Source organism: Tursiops truncatus, chromosome 15 (genome assembly GCF_011762595.2).
Source record: "Tursiops truncatus isolate mTurTru1 chromosome 15, mTurTru1.mat.Y, whole genome shotgun sequence".
Lineage (NCBI taxonomy): Eukaryota > Metazoa > Chordata > Mammalia > Artiodactyla > Delphinidae > Tursiops > Tursiops truncatus.
This window is the reverse complement of record NC_047048.1, coordinates 80,814,242-80,835,822: the sequence shown is the minus strand read 5'-3', so window position 1 is coordinate 80,835,822 and position 21,581 is coordinate 80,814,242. Positions and strand designations below refer to the sequence as shown.

Below are 21,581 nucleotides of genomic sequence, written 5' to 3'. Positions count from 1 at the left end.
GAGTGAGGCATGCGTGCTCGGGGCTCTCTCAGGCGCAATCCTACCTGGGAGGGAGAGAGAGGGACTGTTGCGTGGGCGCCGTCTGGCAGGAATGGGGACCAGCATAACGGGCCAGAAGGGTATGCTTGGAATGTGGGACCTAGATTTGGGACCTTGAAATGTTTTTTTTTTTTTTCTCACCGCTGCGGCCTCTCCCGTTGCGGAGCACAGGCTCCGGACGCGCAGGCACAGCGGCCATGGCTCACGGGCCCAGCTGCTCCGCGGCATGTGGGATCTTCCCACACCAGAGCACGAACCCATGTCCCCCGCATGAGCAGGCGGACTCTCCACCACTGCGCCACCAGGGAAGCCCGTTGAAATGGTTTTACGTCTTTTTTTTTTTTTTTTTGGCTATTTATGGAAAGTAGTACCAGCGATTTTTCACTGAAACAAATAGTCGTGGCTGTCCAACTGTGTGTCAGTTACAGCTCTAGGCACTGGGTTCATCTCAGGATCCAGGCAAACAAAATTCCTGCCCTTGCCAACATTTATGAAGTAGTTGAGGGCTTAAAAGCCCATTTCACTCAGCCTCTCTCTTTTAATTCTCATAACCACGCCAAGAGTTTCCTAATATGATCATGGGGATTTTGCAGGAGAGGAGAAAGTGAGGTCCACAAGCTCAGGCAGGCCTGGGTTAACATCCCAGCTCCATCACTTTGTTGGCTTGCCCGATTTAGCAAATTATAATACAGGACCCTCAGTTACAATTGAATTTCAGATAAACAGTGAATACTTTTTTTAAGGATAACCAGGTTCCATGCAATCTTTGGGACATACTTTTACTAAAAAGTTATTTCATTGTTCATCCGAAATTCGAATTTAACTAGTTGTCCAGTATTTTAACCTAGCAACCCTGCCCTTGCAGGTTTGGTGATTTGAGCCTTTTACCCCTGCTGTCTTCTAGAGCAGAAGATAGGAATTCTGAAGCCCCGGGGAAGGAGTCCTGCCTCTGGGGGACAATTTCTTTGAGAGAGAGGACAGCGGGGAGAGGCCCTGGAGCAAGGTGGCTCTGAAGCCTGTGTTGGCAGGTCCTTCATGGATGGGGTCCTGGGGGCTTTGCCCCAGAAGAGCCACCTGACATCAGGCCCTCTCCAGAGAGCTGTTTTGTTCCCTCAGTTCCTGGTGATTTGATAGCGTTGAAACAAAACCTGCTTTCCCATCATAAATAACAAACTCCCTCTGTTCATAATGATGAGTGTCTGTGCTGAGCCCGGCGCTGAGGGCCTTCGTTATTATCAACACAAATACTTCCTCACCGCCTACCCTGCCCTAGGCAGTTGTAGTTATTGAGATCACGTCTGTGAGCAAGGTGGCCAGAGTCCTTGCCTTTAGGGGACTCACAGTCTAGGGGGAGGGGGGAATTGAGGAGAAATAGGTGAACACTTACATAATTAAATTGGCGGGGTGACTTAAATCAACAACCCTAAGCTGTAAAAATTATTCTCCCCATTTCACAGGTGAAGAAACTGAGGCTTGGAGAGGCTGAGCAGTTTGGGCAAGATTGCATTGTGGTCGGCGACGGAGCTGGAAGGTAAACCTTGGCTCCCCAGCGGAGCTCTTACCGCTAGATTATGAGGCACCACTGAGTGTCTGCCCGGGAATGCATCATAATTTTGCGGGGGTTTCTTTGGTGGTGGAATTACCCCTCGGGCCTCAGCTTTTTCATCTTTCAGATGAAGGCATTGCAGCAGGTGGGTTCTCCGTGAGAAATAAACAAATAAAAGGCCTTTGAAGGGAGAGGCTGAGTCAATGACACCATTGAGGCTTGTCTGCTGGGAGGCACCTCTCTCCTGGGACAGAAACCATCTGACCACTGATCTCTGTCTCTCAGGAGGGCAGACCCTTCTGTATCACGTAGTGCTACACTCAGCCAGGAGCCAGCGGCCTCACTAGACCTGACATGAAATGCAAGGTCCTGAGCTGGGCGGGGGCCCAGGGAGGGGTTCAAAACAGTGAAGGGAACAAACCCATAATAAAGCTGGCCTTCCTGTGGGGAGAAACTGCAAGGTGCAGACTTGAAAGGGCCTCGCTGGGGTTCCCACTGCGCAGACCAAAGGGGGAGGCCTTAGCCCTCCTCCCAGGCAGCTGCAGCCTTGCCCTCAGGTCTCCACCTCCACTCAGGTAACTCGCATGTACACCGTGCACCTCCTTCACATCAAAGTGAAGCCTAGCCCCGGGCTGAGAGGAAACCAGAAAAACAGATTCCACCCCTAGCAACAGATTGCAGGGGAAACTTGCAGATACCACTTGGCAGGGCAGTCCCAGTACCAAGTTCTTTCTTCCTACTGGCCGGCTGTGCTCACACAGGGACAGGGTGTGGGGGGACTCCCCAGATTGTGTTAAAACTGCATTCCATTGGGAAAATCAAAAGCTTTTCCCCAAACCTTATTAGTGGGTCTTTCCTCCAAGCTCAGCCTGTCACTTAGAAACTTGTTTGAGGGCCAGAGCCTCCATGAGGGTTGGAAAGAGCATCGTTGAAATTAGGTGCAATTATCGTTTCCATGTCTAAGACACCAAAAAAGGGAAAGGAGGTGGGGAAGGATGGGGCGGCCCTTCCAGCAAACCAGACGGGAGAGGATGCTGTGCTTGTGAGATTTTTTTTTAAGTGTTTTTTTTTTTTTAAGCAAATGTGAATGAATTTTAACATGTTGTAGAATTCTTGAGAGGAAAAGAGTAGAGAAAATGCTATCATAATTTCTTTACTTCTTGGGGCTTTATCAGGTGTTTTGTACATGTTTTATTAACTTTTAAAAAATTATAAGAATGACACATACTTCCATAAAATATTTACGTAATTCAGAAGGTATGAAGTAAAAATGAAAGAAACCCTCGCCCAGCTGCAGCCACGCGCTACCCCACCTCCATTTGTCCTGCTTGGGACTCTGTGATCCTTCTGAGCCTGGAATTAGTCCTTCTTGCCCTGAGGGCCTTTGCACTTGCTCTTCCCTTAACAGCTTGGAATGCTTTGTCCTTTTTTCTCTCCCACCTCTCCGCCCTCCCTCCCTAGATCCAACCTGGCTAATTCTCCTGTGTCCTTCAGATCTGGTCTGGACCTCTCCCTGCACTGCCCCTAAGTCTTGACCCCTGTTTTCCCCTTGTCTCGACATGCCCTCCTTTCTCTTCCCAGGAGAGCAGGGGCTGAGCTCAGGCAGTGGCCCCAGTTCTCCTGTGCCTGGCACACGGAAGGTACTCACTCAGTTGTGTTTGTTGAATGAATGAATGACTCCCTGTGGGATTATCTCTCTGTAATCTCTTTGTAGTATTTCATCCCAGTCATCTTTCTGCAGATGCCTGAAGAAGCATAATTTTTTTTTTATATGAATAGACCCTACTCTGCATTCTTCTGGTATTGCTGCCACTGGTCATAATAGTCACTGCAGTTTTCTGACAGTCATACACTGGGCCAAGTGCTCCTCATGCAACATCTCACTTACTCCCTCCCATTTTACAGGAGAGAAAGTTGAGGCTCCGAGAAGTATATTTACTGGGTTTCCTAGAGATGCAAATGACAAAGCACGGACAGGAATAGTTTCTCTACTCTCAGCCACTATATGATATTGCCTCCAAGTCAAGGTAATTTAGTACTGATGAATGAATTCACCCATTTTTCATAGCCAGGAATTATATACCTGGATGTATGATGTAAAGCAGAGCAATAAAGAAAGTTAAACTGAATTCTAGTAAGAGGACCAAAGTATTTGTAAGCTTGTAGGTCATCTGATTGATGAAGTCATGTTTGTTTGTTTTTAGGGAGGGGGTGTGTAATCCACTACCACAGACCCGACAGCAGCGGCCAGGATTGGCCAAACAGCCAGACTTTTTCCATCTACATCCTCCCCTTCCCCCACCTCATTCCAGATTATTTAGAAACAAATCCCAGGCATCATATTATTTCTTCTACAAGTATTTGAACAAATATCTCTAAAAAATAAGGATTCTTTAAAAAATAACCATGATCCCATTATCATACCAAAACTTGCATTCACAATCATCCTTTAATATCACTGAATATCCCATCACTGTTGAAATTTCCCCAGTCGTTTCATGAATTTTTTTCACAGTTGGTTCTTGTCAAAATGCAAGCAAGGTGCGTGCATACATGGCTGTTGGTTGATGTGTCTCTTAAGACTCCTTAATTCCACAGGAGTCCCTCTTTTCCTTCCTTGCAGTTTATTTGTTGGAGACAGCTAGTCGTTTGTCCCAGAGAGCTTTGTGCAATTGAGAGTTTGTGGGTTGCATCCCTGTGGTGTCATTTAACATGTTTTTCTATCCCTGGTAGTTCCTGTAAATTGGTGGTTAGACTTGGGGACTTGACTGTTTCTGGTTTGATTTCTTTTTTTTTCTTTTTTGCGGTACGCGGGCCTCTCACTGTTATAGCCTCTCCCGTTGGGGAGCCCAGGCTCTGGATGCACAGGCTCAGTGGCCACGGCTCACGGGCCCAGCCGCTCTGCGGCATGTGGGATCTTCCCGGACCGGGGCACGAACCCGTGTCCCCTGCCTCGGCTGGCGGACTCTCAACCACTGCGCCACTAGGGAAGCCCCTGATTTTTTTTTAATAAAAATATTTAATAGGTGGGTGGAGATATTTAGGGCCTCCAGTCCAACCTCCCAGGGCCACTATGGCAGGGGTTTCCAGGTCGAGACATTCCAAGCAAGCCTGAGCCTCTCATTAACAGAAGGAGAAGCCAAGCTCAGGAGGCTTAGTTGTGCGCAGCAAAATCCTTGCAAAGTTCAAAATCCCTTCACGGAAGACCACCCCGGAGGAGGAAATCTGGGGAGAGCTTTAGAAGCTGCAGTTCCTTCCAGTGCATAGAGGTATCCTGTGGATGTGCCAGGAAGGTTCCTCAAGCCGGCTCTCTCTCTGCCTGCTGGCGCTCAGGGTGGCCCCAGCCCAGGCTGACTCATCCTGTCTGCCTTGTATTTCCTTCCTCCTCACACCCCAAGTGGACTGCTCATCGCTTTCCTCCACCCAGCCCCTGTTGTCGGAACTGCTGAAGGTGTGACCTAGAGACACCCCACCACTGCTTTCCATTCCCGTTCCAATGTCTAGTGCCTGCTTTATGTGGAAAATCAGCCGACACTAAGCAGAGACTTGCTTTCATTTAAGAAGACTTTAAAAATTTTAAAGTAATCCTCGTCTTCCTTTTCTGCTGTTTTTTCCTTTTTGTGTGTTTTCCGTTTTAAAGACCTCTTGGCAACCGATTTTGAAAGAAAGAGACCTTTTACAAAAGACCAGAAGCGTGTTCCATGCCCACAGTCACGGTGATAAAACTGATAAAACTCCTCAGGTGTTTTCCCCTCCAGTCGCCAGTCTTGACCGTGCCCAGGCGCACGCCAGGAGGGCTTCCCGATTTACCTGTCGACAGGGTCATGATTCATCCGGCACTCAGAGACAAGCGGCTGCTGGGTACCCAGGCTCTTCTTGGCACCGGAGAGTCAACAAACAAGATCACCAGGCGTCCGCACACACGTTGCTGGTATTTTGGTGGGGAGAACAGATTATAAGGAAGAAACTAAATACATATCATAAATTAAATAATGGTGTGTTACAGGGAAAACAAATCCGAGTATTAAGGGAGTGAGTGACTGGGTAGAAAACAGCAAAGAAGGTGGACAGAGAAAACCTGAATAATGAGAAAGAAGGACAGAGGGAAGAACACATGCGAAGAGCCTGAGGAGGGGCCGCGCTTGGAGAGTCAGAAGATCAGAGAGCAGGCGCCCGTTGCTGTGGGGTGTGGGTACCGGAGGGTGGTAGGCGAGGAGGTGGGCAAGGCCAGACCATCAGGAGCTTCTCAGCCACAGTGAGGAATTGGGACTTTCTTCTAAGGCAGCAATTCCGACCTGGGCAATTTGTCCCTGTCAGCATCTGGCAATGTTGGGAGATGTTTTTGGCTGTCAAACGTGGGGAGAAGGTGCTATTGACATCTAGCAGGGAGAGGCCAAGGATGCTGTGAAGCCCTCTACAAGGCGCAGGGCAGCCCCCAACCCGGCACAGAGTGAGCCAGTCCCAAAGGTTAACAGTGCCGCTGTTGAGAAACCCTGGTGCACAGGTAGCAGGAGGCCCCTGGGGGGCTGGGAAAGGAACTGCACTTGCTCAGGAGGATGTGCTCCTGGACCAGGGTGCTGGCCTTGAAGCTGGAGAGAAGGCAGATATTTTGGAATTCTTTTTATTAAAGTAAGCCGTGGTCAAACATGTCTTGGAAATGCTGTATACTACATCGAGAGGTACAGTCCAGCATGAATCTCAGAGCAAAGCTCGTTGGGTTCAGTTGTGGACATTGTCACTTGCTGCCTGTGTAATCTTGGGCAAGATTCTCAACCTCTCTGGGTCTCAGTTTCTTCATGCGTGAAACGAGGGTAATAATAGTAACTACCTCATAGGGTTAGCATAAGAATTCAATTAGTTAATATGTGTAAATGAGTTAGTGTGTCTGGCCCATTGTGAAAACGCAATAAACATTATCTATTATTAGGACATGTTCCTCTTAGGAGTGTCCCTGTGCATATCTATGAATTGAAGGCTCTGAGAAGTCCTGCATTAAAAACCTTACTAAGCTTGTTCAACCTGCATTTGCTGAGCTTATTTTTTCATAACCTTTCCCCGTGAACGCTCAGAAAACCAGAGCCCCTTAGAACATATTTTGAAAACAGCTTTATTGAAATATAATTCACATATCATACAATTCACTTTCTTCTTTTTTCTTTTTTTATAAATTTATTTATTTTATTTATTATTTTATTTTTGGCTGCGTTGGGTGTTCGTTGCTGCGCGCGGGCTTTCTCTAGTTGCGGTGAGCAGGGGCTCCTCTTCGTTGCAGTGCACTGGCTTCTCATTACGGTGGCTTCTCTTGTTGCAGAGCACGGGCTCTAGGCGCGCGGGCTTCAGTAGTTGTGGCACGTGGGCTCAGTAGTTGTGGCTCGCGGGCTCTAGAGCGCAGGCTCAGTAGTTGTGGCGCATGGGGCTTAGTTGCTCTGCAGCATGTGGGATCTTCCCAGAGCAGGGATAGAACCCGTGTCCCCTGCACTAGCAGGTGGATTCTTAACCACTGTGCCACCAGGGAAGCCCCCAAATTCACCCTCTTAAAGGATACAATTCAATGGTTTTTATAGTATATTCCCAGAGTGTGCAACCATCATCACAATCTGATTTTGGAATATTTTTGTCCCTCTCTAAAGAAACCCTGCCCCTGATAGCAGTCATTTCTCATTCTCCCCTCCCCCAGCCCCTACAACCACTGATCTACTTGCTGTCTTTATAGATCTTCCTGTTCTGGAGAATTCATGTAAATGGAATCATACACTGTGTGCCCTTTTGTGACTGACCGCTTTCAGTCAGAAGAATGTTTTCAAGGTTCACCCACATTGTGGCATGTATCTGTGCTGCATCCCTTTTTATGGCCAAATAGTATTCCACTGTGTGGACATACCACATTTTATTTATTCATTTATTAGTTGAGGGACTTACATCATTTCCACTTTTATGACTAATGCTGCTGTGAACATTCCTGTGGATGAACACTGTGTGGGTGTGTGTTTTCCTTTCTTTTGGGTGTGTACCTGGGAGTGAAATGGCTGGGTCGTGTGGTAGCTCTATTTAGCATTTGGCAGAAGAGAGTGCTCTTTGTGGTGTGTTGATGCTGTCATTTTGTCTTCTCTGCTGTTTTCCTTCCACCCGCTGCCTCTCCTCCCCTCCCCACCCTATCCACCATCTAGGGCGTGGGTCAGAACTTTGCCACTCCCCAGCCGTGTGTGGCCTTGACCAAGTAATTTACACTTCTCTGAGCCTCCATTTTCTCATCTGTAAAATGGAGATACAGATGAAATGAGATTATGTATGTAACGTTCTTACTCTCATGTCTGGCCATCAACTGCAGCTGTATTCTTGCTAGCAACATCTGTGAGTGTGCCGGTCAGATCATATCGGTATAAGCATTATATATTGGTAGATGTGATTGCAAACAGTGTCATTACCAGGAGTCCTGTGCTTGCCTCCCAGGAGGAATAGGACAGGCTCCTTCTCTTCACTTCCACTAGATTCTGGTGGAATGGGATGGGCACCAAGGGCTGCATCTTCTCCTTGTGACTTTTTTTTTTTTCTTTTAATCTCGAAGTGATTGCATTGCCGTGCAGTCTCAGTGGAAGCCCCTGCACACACATCCTTGCCAACCCTTGATCGTGTCAGCATTCTTTATTTTTTGCCTGTCTGAGGGTAGGAAGCTGTGCCACTTTAGGGTTTTAATGTGGGTGCCAGGCACCTCACCTGGACTCTTTCGTTTAGCACCTACAGACACCCTGTGAGGCAGGTACAAAAATTCTCCCTGTGTCACAGATGAAGTGGGGGGCGGCCCTTATGACATGGAGGCAGGCAGTCTGGCTCTGCTGCCTGGGCTCTCAGCCGTAGCTTAACTCTGCTTCCCGTGGAGCCAGGACTGGCAGACGAACATGAGAATGACCTCGGGGCGACTACTTAAGACCATTAAGAAATTGAAGAAACATGCTCTTCTTTTTCATTCAACAAACATTTATTGAGCATCTGCTCTGTGCCAGATGCTGCAAACAAAGTAAAGTCCCTGTCCCCAGGGCTTAGAGTCCAGCGGGGGAGACACCTGTCCCCAGGGCTTAGAGTCCAGCGGGGGAGACAGAGCAAATAAATCTGTGAGAGCACTTCAGCTCTAGGGAGAAAAACGAAGCAGGGTTAAGAGGCTGCAGAGTGACGGGGGTGATGACTCTGATGGGAGGTTGGGAAGGCTTCTGAAGGAGGTGGCGTTTGTACGGGGACCTGAATGAAGTGAGGGGTGGACCACGTGGCCACCTGCAGGGAGAGCTTTCTTGGAGGAGGGAACAGCAAGTGCGAGTCTTTGCGGGGGCGGGGGGCTTGGTTGGGATGTTTGAGGAACAAGGAAGCTGTGGTCAGCAGAATTCTAAAGGCAGCCCCCCAAGATTCCAGCCTGTGGTCATTCGACCAAACACGAATCCAGCTACTGCTGTAAAGGGACTTTGCATTGGTAATTGAAGTCCCAAGTCAGTTAACCTTGAGATGCAGAGATGAGCCAGGTAGGTCAGGTCTAATCAGTTGAGCCCTTTAAGAGCAGAGAGCTCTCTCTGGCTCTGGCAGCGAAATCAAGGGGGACTGAAGCACAGGAAAGATGCCGTGTGCTGTTGCTTGCTGAAGGTGGAGGGAGGCACATGCAAGGTGGCCTCTAGGACCTGAGAGCTGCCCCCAGCTGAAAACTGTGAAGGAGGTGGGGACTGCAGTCCTACAACCACAGGAACGGAGTTCTGACAGTTACCAGCAGGAGCTCAGAGGAGAACCCTCAGCTCCAGACAAGAGCACAGCTGGCCAACACCTTGACTTCTGCCTGGGTGAAGGGCCCAGTCAGACCTGCTGGACTTCCAACCTCCAGAACTGTGAGCTAATAAGTTGGTGTTATTCTAAGCTGCTAACTTTGGGGGTGATTTGTTACACAGCAGACAAAATGGATACAGAGGCCGTGTGGCTGGAACGGAGGACGCGAGTGGGGCGAAAGAGGAGATGGGGCCCGACAGGTAACGACGGGCCAGATGCCACAGGGCTGTGTAGGCGGTGGTGAGGACTTTGGCATCTGTGCTGAGGGACACAGAGAACCACCACAAGCATGAAGCTCTCAGCCCTCCTTGCCCACTGCTCCCACGCTTGTCTCCTCTCATTTTCCATCCTGCGCAGTGTTCCTTCCACCACCACACCCCAGTGCCTGACGTCCGTCTACTGATGTGTGAATCAGTTGAGGCGCTATTGATGGAGAGTGACAGGAAAGCAACACAAACTACCTAACCCCAAAGTCCAGGGACTTCAGGCTTAGCTGGATGCAGGAGCTCAAATATTATTGACTACTTTCAGAAATCTGCATCTTTCCATCCCTCCACTTTGCTTTCTTCTGCTGTCTTCATTCTCAGGCAGGCTCTTCCCACGTGGTGGCTGGTATGGTTAGCAGCAGCTGTGAGCTCACATCCTGCCATGTTATCCCAAACAGAGTGATCCCATCTTTCCTGTATGGTTCCCCTAAGAGTCCTGGGATGATAACATTGGCCCAGCTTGGGTCACATGACCACCGCAGAGCCAGTCACAAAGGCTGGGGGTGGGGTGGGTACAAGAAATTCAGTGGTCAGGCCTCTGCCATGTACCTGTTCTAGGACGTGGAGCACAGGGGAGGGGAGGGGAGCACGGGGCTGTAGGCCTGAACTGAGAAAGGAAGGGATAGTCCTTTGGGGTCTTTTAGGTGCTTGCTGGGGTGCCGTGAGCAGCAGAGAAGGGTCTGGATGCTGGGGGGCAAAGCCGGCAGATGTCCACTAGAGCAGCCAGCTCCGTCCGTGCCTCTGGGTGCCGTGGGCACTGTGGGCGCCTGCAGCAAGGATGCAGCTTCTGCATGGAGATTCCAGAACCTCACACGTGCTCTGCTCAGATCACAGCGCGCTCATTCCTCCCCTCATTATCTCTGCATCCTGTTAGGTCTTGGTACAGGTATTGGGAGTCGTGGGAATACCACAGAACCCTGCCTCTGCCCCGGTTGTTCACTGGAGAAATAACCAGAGAAAGAAACTCAGCTGAACAGAGGCTTGGACCAACGGAGCAGCCCTGGGAGGCTCATGCCATAGAGAGTCACTGTCACAAACAGACAGGTGCTGAGAGGAGCAGCTCAGAAAGTCTGTCCAAGCCCCAAACAGATGAGGACCCACAGCCAAATGTGAGGCCAGCTGGAAGGTCCCTGGCCAGGGAGGAGAGCCCCTGGGCTGGGGGAGGGTCCAACAGGATGCTCCAACCCATTGCCTGCATGGAGGGTCGGGATGGGCACCAAGGGCTGCATCTTCTTCTTGTGACTTTTTTTTTTTAAATTTACTTATTTATTTTTGGCTGCATTGGGTCTTCGTTGCTGCGCACAGGCTTTCTCTAGTTGCAGCGAGCGGGGGCTACTCTCTGTTGCGGTGCGCGGGTTTCTCATTGCGGTGGCTTCTCTTGTGGAGCACAGGCTCTAGGCGTGCGGGCTTCAGTAGTTGTGGCACACAGGCTCAGTAGTTATGGCTCGCGGGCTCTAGAGCACAGGCTCAGTAGTTGTGGCTCACGGGCTTAGTTGCTCCACGGCACGTGGGATCTTCCCGGACCAGGGCTCGAACCCATGTCCCCTGCATTGGCAGGCAGATTCTTAACCACTGCGCCACCAGGGAAGCCCTCCTTGTGACTTTTGAAAGGCAGGATTGGAAACAGGTCAGGGAGGACAGGTGTGCTGGTTGGTTTGGAGAGCCTCCCCTCCCCAGACACCAATAATCATTGTGCTTGGCCTTACAGTGACCACAAGGACATCATCAGGCCCCCTCTCCCCTGCCACACGGACCCTGCTGGGGCTGGTCCAGCCACACCAGCCTCTGTGCTGTTCCTGAAATCCACCCGTCCACTCCTGTCTCTGGGCCTTTGCACCTGCTGTTCCCATTGCCTGCAGCACTCCCCACACATCACACATCGTCCTGTGGCTTGCTTCTAGGCTTCTGCTCCTAGGCTTCTGCTCAAGTGCCCCCTTAAGGACTTTTAGATCAGGCTCAGTTTGCTGCAGTAACAAACAGGCCCCAATTCTCCAAGTTCAGGCACAGCCAGTGCTCATCTCTCACACACACTGCATGTCTGGTGTCATCCCTTGAGGGCTCTGGTGGTCACTTAGAGGCCCAGGCTGACTGAGGCTCCGTCTCTACTTATATTTTCATGATCACAGTGGCCACGGGACGGGAGTGTGGAGAATCACACAGTGGCTTTGCAGTCCCACCGGGTAGTAACACCGATCACTTCCATTCACGTTTCGTGGCCAAAGCCAGTGACAAGTGTCCAGAAGGAGAAGCAGAAACTTTCAGTGAACAGCGCAATGTTACCCCTTTTCTTAACCACCCTACATCTGCTCACCCCACCCTGCTTTAATGCCCTTCCCTGCACTGCTCCCTACCTGACATTATATTATATTTAGTTGTTTGCGTCTTCCCCTAGAATCTAAGCTCCGTAAGGGCAGGGTTTGTCTGGTTTTGTTCACTGCTGTACCTGCAGCACTTAGAACACTGACTGGTATACAAAAGGTTCTCAAATACATTTTATTTAAGTGGATTAGTAGTAACACAAATTGTTAATGTCTAAGGTGCTTACCATGTGCCTGGCACTGTTCATGCATTAACTCGTGCGATCCTCATTTCAGTCCTATGGGGGATGTGGGTCTATTATGACTGCCAGTTTCCATACAAGAAACTGAAGCTCAGAGAGGTTGAGACACTTGCCGAAGGTCACACAGCCAGTTGGTGGGCAGAGCCAGCCTCTTGATCTGAGACGTACTGCTGGGCCCAGCTGCTTATGAGCAGGGAGCAGGTTCACAACATCCAGGCATAGCAACTCAGTGTCCATCGCGTGCGGGGACGGGGGCTGGGCGCACGTGCAGAAGATAGAGTGACAGTGGCTAAAAAGAAACAGAAGTATCACGGATTAGTGGGTACCAGGGAGGCACATCTTATTTCATGCTCAAAAAAATCACAAGAGCAAGTGTTCAAATCCCCACTGAGCAGAGGGGGAAACTGAGGCGGTGCTAGGACTTTCCAGGGTGCTGCTACTCTCGAAGGGACAGTGGGACTTTGGCCCCAGTCATCCAGACGTGGAGGCTGGAGACCTCACTGCTGTCCCACTTCCCAGCCGACCTGTGCAACCAGGGCATCGAGAAAGATGCGTTTATTTCCACCTGCAGCCCCTCGGCAGTCAGCTGGACCGGCTTCCCTCACCCGACTTTCCGAAGCCCCGTGATAGAGATATAATGCAGGACGTTGCCTTATTGCTTTGCAGGGGCAGTTCTATCTTTCCAGCTCAGAAGAGTAGAGTAATTTTCATGTTTTCTTCCCACACGTGCTTGTACTTCTGCCCCCGTCAGTGCCTCACCTCACCTTGGGCTCCATCTCGCACCCCCCCACCCCTTCCTTACCCTCTGTCACACCCGCGTGGCCGCATGGTTGCAATAATCATACGCGTGAAGTGCATGCAGGGTTTCGGTCTCTAGCCTCACCCCTTCCTAGCCCTCTGACTCTGAGCATTTTAGCCTCTCTGAGCCTCAGTTTGCTCAGCTGTCACGTGGGGGTAACCATCATACCTGTCTCAGAGGGTTGTGAGGATAAAATGCATTCTCACTATTAGGACACACACAGTAAGTGCTCAATAAATGGAACCAGTCGTTACTTCGAAGGCCTCTGGTGGTATCAGATTTCTCTGCTAAAACATTCGGTGTCTATAAAAATCGGCAGTGTTTTTCATTGCCTCACTGTTTGGAAATGCAAAAAACTTGCAAACACTCAGATATTCTCCAGTGCAAGATTGATGCAATGCTTTCCGTATACACAGTGGAAGACTCTATAAGCTGATAACAGGAACAAAGTGCATACTGCCTGGCTACCCGTTGGGTGAAAAGGCCAGCTGTGTCCCATTATCCCACTTTAGTACATTGTATTTTGGGGGACTTCCATCTTCTGTATTATATATGTCTGAAATGTTTGAACCATTTTATAAGATAGGGATTATTTTGTCTGTAGGAAAAAGGGAAGGAGACGTGAGTCTCATGTAATCACAGTCAGCAAAGGATCTTTGTATTTCTGAGACTTTGTCTCCCGCCTTCCCAGACTTGGCTTCAAAGAGTTTGGGGTTCTTAAAGCAGAAATCCTTGTTCCTGGTGCTTTTTGGAACTCGTTTTCCTGCTGAATATAGAGTAAATGGGTCTTGTAGGTTTGATTACAGTCTGCCGTGAGGGCATCACTCATTTCTCTTCACTTGCCCTGTGCCGCTTCTTAGCCCACCTGTCTTTACACAAAGTTTAGTGCTGCCTTATTTGGTGGCTTTAGTGGGAGTTGTCCCCTAGCCCTCACTGTGGAGGTAGCAGCAGATGAGGCTGTACCCTTTCTACCTCGTGCACCTCTTTCTTCTACCTGCCTTGAAAACCATACCCACGTGCTTGAAAACTGTTTTCTTAGCCCTGCATGTGGAGGTGGTGCTGGTGGCTGGACAACCCTTGAACTCCACTATGTGGAGTGCCCAGTGCCACTCGGCATCCCTGCCCGGTCCTGTCACTCAGGTTCATTTGCCAATGCCAGCCGTTCTATCGAGCAAATGGGTTTCATTAAGAGACACTACCAGCCATCCAGACCTTCTCAGGTAACTCATTAGCATGTTGTCTAGACAAGGTAAATTCTGGAAAGAAAATAACAGGGGGGCAGGCAGAGGGGAGCAGGCACCAAATCTGTGGTTGGGGAACCTCTCAGGTGATTGTCCCCAAATCACAGGGCATCCAATGACCAGTGGCTTCTATTTCTACCGCATTTGATGGGGAGTTGGTTTGGCGTCTCTATCAAAGGACTGGTTCATGGCTCCGCAGTCAGAACCAGGAGCCAGGACCTCCCTGAGAGCAGCCCAACTTCCCAGCTGCAGGCACAATTCACCTTGGTTTTTGTAGTGGCTAATAGCATATGATCTGTGGCCAGAGTTCCCGGGTTCACACTTGAGTTCTGCCACTTATTAGCTGTGTGACCTTGGGCAAATTATCAGTCTCTCTGGACCTCGCTTTCTCTGTCTTTAAGAGGAGGATGGTAAAGTATCTGCCTCATAGGTTGTTAGGAGGATTAAATGAATCAACACATTTCACTCATTCATTCATTAATACAAACATTCATAAGTAAAGAGCATAGAATGGGGCCTAGCACATAGAAAGTGATCAGTAAAAATTAACTGTCATTATTACTACTACTGTTATTATTATTATCATCATCTTACAATTGTGATGAAAATGTAGGTCAGTATAAGCACGTGTTCAAAACTCTGGTCACATCTTTTCATCTTTTTGTCCATTTCCATCACTTTGATCAAAAGTCTGTCTGTGTTGGCTAAAGGTTATATTCTGACCCCCTTCAAGATCCTGGAGTTTGTTAACTGTAACATCAGCTTTGCCTCCATAGAACTTGGCAATCTCACCTGTTTATTTCACTCCAGCCATCACCTGCAGTCTCCCACATGATCCTTCATCCTCATGCAGAATGCCACCTCCCTCCTCTGGTCGGTGTTGTCCATTCCTGGGGACAATCTCCCCTGTAAGTCTTCCTCACTCCCCTGCCCACCCCGTCTCTTGCCACTTCCTGTTCCTACAGCTCCTAGTTTTGGGAGCACTTACATAGAATCTTATACGCAGACCCGGCCGCCTACTCGGTCTCTCATCTAAGATCCTTTTCACTCCAGTGTGGGTTTTTGAAATATAACTAAGAAAATATTGATGAAACCTTTACAGGGAAAATTATAAAACATTGTTTAAGGTCATGAAAGAAGACCAGAATCAATGGAGACATATGCCATATTTGTGGATGTAAGACTCAGTATTATAAAAAGAAGAATGTGTCCAAATTAACCTAGATCCCATGAAATTCCAATAATTCTTTTTGGAATTTGCATTCTCAATGGACTTAATAAATCAATTCTAAAACTGTATGGAGAAACAAAGGGCAAGAATAATTTAGATAAATTGGAAGAAGAAGTTGGGCCGATTTAACTTACCAGACATAAGGCTTGTTACAAAGCTCTAGTTATTGAGAGAAGCTGATGTTGCAACAGTGGTGGATAAATAGATGAGTGGAGACTTGTTCCATGACTCAGGTGACCTTGAAGATAAGGGTAAAGGATGGGCTACTTTAAAAACTAGTTGCTATGACAACCATTTTTCCACGTCAAATTTCTTTTTTTGATTCCTACTGTGTATCATACTCAAAATTCACTTCAAAGTGGTTTACCTATGTGTGGGAATTCCCTGCGGTCCAGTGGTTAAGACTTCCAATGCAGGGGGTGCGGGTTTGATCCCTGGTCAGGGACCTAAGCTCCCACATGCCTTGGGGCTAAAAAACCAAAACATAAAACAGAAGCAATATTGTAAGAGATTCAATAAAGACTTTAAAAGTGGTCCACATCAAAAAAAAAAAAAAGACCTATGTATGAAAAACAAAACTTCAAAAAAGAAAGCACATGACTTTGGGTAGCGAAGGATTTCTTAAATGCTGTAGGTCGGAAAGGTCAGGAAGACTAGTGGCCAGGCTGTGGGTCTGGAGTCACCACCTGCCAGCAGTGTGATGTCAGACACCCAGCTTCATCTTTCTGCACCTCGCCTCTCCTGGTCAAGGATGGGGAACATTTGAGAAGACGCTATCAACCGTCTCCCTCGCCCAAGTCCTTCTCCTTGCTGGCAAAGCCCACCTCCCACTACGGGAGATGAACAGTCGGGCTAATTCCTTGCTAGTGAACGGTGGGGCTCAGTGGAGGGCTCTGCCCCAGTCCTGGCAGACGACACTGGCGGCCTGCGTGCCTTCAGTTTAGGGCAAAGGCTTCCCTTCCTAGTAGAGACGGACAGGGCAAATGCCGCTCATCAGAGTATTGTCACATCTGCGTGTGACACCTGGAGCTGCAGCAGCATTCCGTGACCATGAGGGAAGAAGCCAGTCTGCAGTTGATGGGGGAGCAGGAAGATGGAAAGAGCCTGGTCCTCGGAGAGTTCATGGGGACACCAATCCCACCTGGTACAGCCTGCCAGCAGACATCGAGTGCTGGGAGAAAACCCACCTTCCCCCTTGTTCTCTCTGCTTTTAATCGGCTGACCTGTGACCTGCTATCAGAACTGTTCTGACTGATGCAACAATGGTCCCAGTGTCATAGGTTTGCTGGGAAAATTAGTGAGGTAACGATGTTTGTAAAACACTTAGCACGGTCCCTGGTGCCTGAGAGCACCGGACAAAGGGCAGCCCTACAGTCGCTGGAACACAGAAGCCCTTCACTGTGGCAACCGCAGTTAAGCTAACAGGGCCTCAGAGGCACTCGGGGAGCACATACAGCGTTTAAAGCTCTGGTGAGTGTTTGATGAGCGCGATCTCACCGAGTCCTCCTGAAGATCATTTGTGGTTGGTGCTATTATTATGTTCATTTTACAGATCAGGAAACTGAGGCTCAGAGAGGCCTCAGGGCCTCAACTGAGGCTGAGGCTCCCAGCAAGAAAGTGGTGGAGCTGAGACTTGAATCCAGGCCTGTCTCCCAAACTCCAGAGCTTGTCCACAGTGCTGGACTGGTTGTCCCGGGACAGGAGCCCTGCTGGTTCCCGTCCCAGGTGGAAGCACTTTTGTGCGATCAATAAACCCTGCAGAATGAAGTGCCTCTCGGCTCCTGTAGATCCCAGCTCAGGGCCTCCGGTCCTTTCTCTTCCCCTGCCTGTGTTATGGCTGGTCCTGACGTGCTCCCCAGAGAGGCAGGGAAGGGCCAAAAATGCCTGGCTCAGACGCCTCCTAATAGAATTAGAATGTTCTTGTCAAGATGGATTTCTTCTGCGGATGGCCAAGCAAGCCAGTACTCAGCTGCCAGAGGCAGAGGACAAACACGATGTGTCACCACAGCTGACACTTCGTCTGCCGGGCTGGGCCTGCGAAGTGGGGCCTGTTATTTGCACTCCAAATCCAACTTGACTGGGAGAGTTTTGATAATTGTGATAACTTTGGGCTTTCCTCCCATGTTTCTGTCATTTCTCCCCTTCTTCTGAGGCCACTCTCCGTGTCAGCTTGCAAGAGCTCCATTGCTGGGACATGGCATGACATGGTGGCCCCTACCCTCTTTGGGGCTCTGATCAGCCCAAGACAGGGACAGCAAGGTGCTGATCTGGGGTAGGGGCCCCGGTGGTCTTCCTTGACCATCTTAACATCACCTCCTTCATGGAATTTCACAGACCGTGGGGAACCCTGGGTCAGAAACTGCTGTTTCTGTTGGCTTTAAATTCTGTCCCTGGCTCTCTTCAAGGATTTCTTGGCCGGCTTCAACCTGGACCCTGCACAGCGGATCCCCTCCGGAGCACAGGACTGGATGCTAATGAGGTCACCACCGAGCTCCCGGGGGGTCTCAGAGGCGAGAGCAGCTGGGAGGCTGAAGCCTGCAGGTCACAGCCTCCTCGGGATGCCGCTTGTGCGGCCCAAGACTTGGTGTTGGAGGACAACTGCACACAGACCTGAGTTCTTTTTCTCCTTGTCCAGTGTTCTGCAAATCTACCCACCCCGTTTTGCGTGCTTTGCACCCAGGAAAGCTGGCCATACCGTCCTGCACCTGTGAATCCCCGTCTCCACTGGCCTCTCACTCGTCCAGCTGCTGCAACTCAGGGTTTAGCATCTACATTTTATTTACCCCGTTGAAATTCCATCGCGGTGGTCTTGGTTCTTATGTACTGGTCACAGATGAAGGACGTCCTGATTGAGACTGCGTTGAGCTTTGGGCCACTCACTCAAAAGAAGGCAAAATACAGGATTCGGGAGGCCCCTTCCCAGGTCAGCTCGGGCGGCAGGGGAGGCGTGCGTGGATGCCATCTGCTGGGGGCTGCCTGGTCCTGTCTTCACACTGTGCCGTCGGCTCTGAAAGCCGGGGTGGGCAGGGGTGTGTGTGTAGCGAGTCCACCCCCAGGTCGACCTCATCAACCATCCCGCTCTGTTGCCATTTCAAAACCCCTGGTATAACTTTCACTGCGATGTGGTGGCATTTACTTTGACCAAAGCATTACAGAGTCGCAAATACATCCCCTCTGGGACTTTTCTCACTGCCCCTCTGGTTCTAAAATTCCACATTTTCAAACAAACTATGAATTGTTTCCCCTTCAGCTCCTGTCTATCTCTTTCCCTTTGGGCTGCTTCACATCACCTCTGACGTTATACTATATCTGATACTCTAGCTGACTCTAAGGCCACTGCCTGTCCTCTCCCACTGGAATGGAAGCATCAGGAGGTCAGGGGCCTCGCACGTCTCCATTCCCTGTGTCTAGAATAGTACCCTGGGCATGGCACGAGCTCAACCAGTATTTCATGACCAATTGCGTTAGTCCATTCACTAAATATTGACTAGCGGATGTCCCACAATGTGTGTGGAGTCCTGTGGAGGGCATGAATCACAATCAGATGCACAGTTTATGGACGGCTGGGTGCAGATGCCGTGCCATGTATGTGTTTCACATCCATCATCGTGTCGAACCAGGGATCAGTGGGGCCGGTGGTTGGAAAGCTGGGCTCCACTGTCCAAATGCCTGGGTTCAGTTCTGGCCCCAGCACTTGCTAGGTCTGTGACCTCAGGCAAGGTGTTCAGGCCCCCCGCCGCGTCAGTTTCCTCATCTGTAAATCCCTCTTATCTGGGGATGCCACTAGTACCTGTCTCATTGGGATGTTGCCCAGATTAGATGAGGTCATGCCTGTAACACACTTAGAAAGGTGCCCTGCGCGGGATACAGGCTCAGCAAAGGCAGCCGTCACTCATCCTTACAGCAGCCCTACTAAACAGGAACCGCTAGGATCCCCATTTAGCAGAACAGGAAACTAAGCCAGCTTGTTAGCAGACAAAGCCAAACGAGACCCACCCTGCCCCTCAGGGGTTTGCAGTGTAGGGTAGAGGAGGAGACAGCGGTATAAAAAACTCTGCTCTGCATTGCACTGCGCTCAAAAAAGTCAAATGCAGGCAATGTACTTCATTTTCACCACTCAGTTCCCAATCCTTACAGAGGGACTGGCTCCAAAGCCTACACCCAGCTCACAAAACTATATTCCATGACTTCCAGAATGCCTTGGACTGATCTGTGTCATTTCGAGAGAATCCCAGTTATGCAAGGGCGCTTGGGGTGTGACCTCAGCATCATGTGATGGTAAGCATCTTACACAAGTAGCAGGATGTTTGAAGAGTGCTCTGTGAATGGAAAAGTCTCCAGTAATAATATCACAGCCCAGGAGCATCCCCAGTGATGGTGTAGGGTGGGCATACTGTTCCAATTCGTTCACAGGCTAAGTTCAGTTATGGGTTTCCTAGCCTCTCTAGCTAATGTCCATTCATACATAGACTGTTCCATTTCTGCTGTAAGAGTGCTGAGCCTGGGGACTGAGACGGCCGGCAGCAGAGTTCCCACGTGCTTCTTATTCCTTAAGCAGAGGTGAAATGCTCCATGCAAGGCGAGGCTGTTTGCTACAGCCTCACCTAAGAGAAGCTCCAGGCCCTGCATAGCAGGCTGGAACCTGCCTTAGACTAAGGCCCAAGAGGGGTAGTCATTACCCGGCCCTGGGCTTTGAATCTTGCCGATGGTGGTATTTATATTCTTAAAACCTGGCTGAGCAGGCAGGCATTTCACTGGGGTGGACCTCGTTTGAAGAGTTAAGTCATCAGCTAACAGTGTCTGCAGATGATTTCATGGAGACCACCCGGGAGATGGCCAGGGGCTTGGTCTCCTCTTTAGTCCTCAAGGTCACCGATGGCAATGGGCGTTAATGGGCCAAGGACTGGGTAGAGGAGGTAAGGGTTCATAATCGTCGTCAACGTGGATGAGTACTTCCTATGGGCCATACGGTGCGCACGGCGTGTTTATAAGACTCATGAATAGGAAGTGTTATCCCCGTTTTACAGAAAAGCAAAGCAAGTCTCAGAGAGGTTAAGTCATCTCAGCAGAGATTACCTGATGCTTGATCTCTGCTGTCTGGGGTGGATGATTCCAAATTCCACACTCAGCCTTAATTGGTCCTTAATTCATCCTCTTAGGAAAGCAGGAAAGAAGACAGTCTCTGAGAAGGGGAAGAGGGAGGAGAAATGAGGGGACAGGAGGATCAGGGGAAGAAAGGGTTTCAGGTGTAAAGGAGTGAGGTTGGGTGGCCTTGATGATTTGCCCCAAGGCTCCCGGAGGAGCCCGAGCCTGTTGGGCAGGAGTGTCCACTGGCAGCCGGCTACGGAACTCCCAGGGCAAATGACGGAGGTGTGGCACCGAAGCAACTCCAAAAGCCATTCTGTGTGTTCTGCCTCAGGATCAGCAGGACTTTCTAGGTTGCAAGTGACAGAAAACCTAATCAAACCAGCTTAACAGAAAAAGAAATATCGGCTCACGTAACATAAAAGTGCAGAGTCGATGGCTTCAGGCAAGGCTGTGTCCGGGTGCTCCAGCAGTGCTTCTCCCTGTGTTGTCTCCTTTTCTAGGCAGATGGTCTCTAAGAAAGACGGTGGTCAGCAGCCCCAGGCTTAGATCCAGTGCTCTCAGCAACTCCGGTGGAAAGAAGTGCACCTCACAAGAGTTCCAGCAGAAACTTTAGCACTGAGCGGCATTGATGCTGACTAACATAGCCTGGGTCCATTTATTGCAAGCTCAGGATGGGCCAATCCATTGCAAGTGCCTTACTTGTTCTAGCCCACTGCATTCTCCTGGACTCAGTGAGGTAAATGTTGTTCTTACTCCCATTTTACAGAAGGGGAGAAAGAGGCTTAGAGAGACTAAGGAAGGACCTTGCCCTTGATCACCCAGCTAGAGCTGCAGAGCTGGGATCTGTAGGCTCCAGAGGAGACCACACGCAGCGGCTGTGACGCGCTGCCCGCCGGCTGCGTCTCCCATGTGTCCCCTCAGTGCTCGTGCCCCTCGTGGCTGAAGACGAGGAGCTTTCATACAGCATGGGCCCTAAGGCCAGGGCCTCTAGTGAGCTGGGGCTCTCTGGAC

General features: G+C 49.8%; 2 long non-coding RNA genes across 3 annotated transcripts; one reads left to right on the top strand and one right to left on the bottom strand.

Moving 5' to 3' along the window:
• The first annotated feature begins 38 nt into the window (after window positions 1–38).
• Window positions 39–18,657, top strand: LOC109551362 (uncharacterized). Its single transcript, XR_002178135.3, has 3 exons — window positions 39–119; window positions 1,497–1,570; window positions 17,888–18,657. It is a non-coding gene; the product is annotated as an uncharacterized lncRNA (long non-coding RNA).
• LOC109551361 (uncharacterized) lies at window positions 12,139–21,120 on the bottom strand. 2 transcript variants are annotated; one of them, XR_002178134.3, is made up of 4 exons: window positions 20,559–21,120; window positions 15,850–15,951; window positions 15,617–15,720; window positions 12,139–12,500 (listed from the first exon to the last, which is right to left on the bottom strand). It is a non-coding gene; the product is annotated as an uncharacterized lncRNA (long non-coding RNA). The 2 variants fall into 2 exon arrangements; XR_002178133.3 differs by lacking the exon at window positions 15,850–15,951 and having other exon boundaries at window positions 20,559–21,115.
• Between the last annotated feature and the right edge of the window lie 461 nt (window positions 21,121–21,581).